We start from the raw sequence: 1041 nt of genomic DNA, 5'->3' as shown, positions 1-1041 counted from the left end.
GTAAATAGAGCTGCAGTGAACATTTTGGTACATGACTCTTTTTGAATTATGGTTTTCTCAGGGTATATGCCCAGTAGTGGGATTGCTGGGTCGTATGGTAGTTCTATTTTTAGTTTTTTAAGGAACCTCCATACTGTTCTCCATAGTGGCTGTATCAGTTTACATTCCCACCAACAGTGCAAGAGGGTTCCCTTTTCTCCACACCCTCTCCAGCATTTATTGTTTGTAGATTTTTTGATGATGGCCATTCTGACTGGTGTGAGAGCAACATCATTTTATATCAGACTTCCTAGAACACAGGGTCTCTCTTTAGGAAGAGTCATTTCAACTCAACCAGGTCTTGTTGCTCACCTGCTCTGTGCTAGGTACTGTATAAGCACACTAATGGCCCGGTGCTACTTCCTATGGGGTAAGCCCTCTTGGTCAGCAGCCATTTCAGTGCCCACTGTGTACATACAAGGCACTTTGCTAGGCTGTGGGGGCAGTATGAGGATAAATAGCACATGGGGCCTGCCTCCAGGGAACTTACAATCTAGGGGTAGATGCAAGATACATGCATTTCAATTAACAACTGAAAATAATACTGTGTAACTATTCCATTGAATAAGCATGACTCATCAGATAAAATCATAAAGTAACTTGATTTCTGCCTCTTGTTGCTTTTTAAAATTTATTCTGTAGGTCTAGATCTTGCTCTGCCACTGGATGAAATTTAGACAAGTCACATGATTGTTTTGGTCACCCTTGGTCTCAGTCTTATTTCAGTAATGATAATGTCCCTCCCAATAATAACCCAAACTTCAGTTTCAACTTAAAACTGAGGCCTCTTCCCAATCCCAGCTTGGTGTTGTTGAAGAAGAGAAGCCTATGGTAGTTGGTGGTCTGGATGGGGAGTCTGCTCTTCCTCACTTATTTAGCTACCAGGGGTCTGCAACCCCTTCAACGTTGTTGTCTGGGGAAGAAGAGGCGAGAGGAGGGGAAATTCTCTCTACACATTTGTGATCTCCAGCCTCACCAGGCTCCTCAGAGGAAAGTGGTGGT

Source organism: Physeter macrocephalus, chromosome 12 (assembly GCF_002837175.3).
Source record: "Physeter macrocephalus isolate SW-GA chromosome 12, ASM283717v5, whole genome shotgun sequence".
NCBI lineage: Eukaryota > Metazoa > Chordata > Mammalia > Artiodactyla > Physeteridae > Physeter > Physeter macrocephalus.
This window is presented reverse-complemented; position numbering follows the sequence as displayed.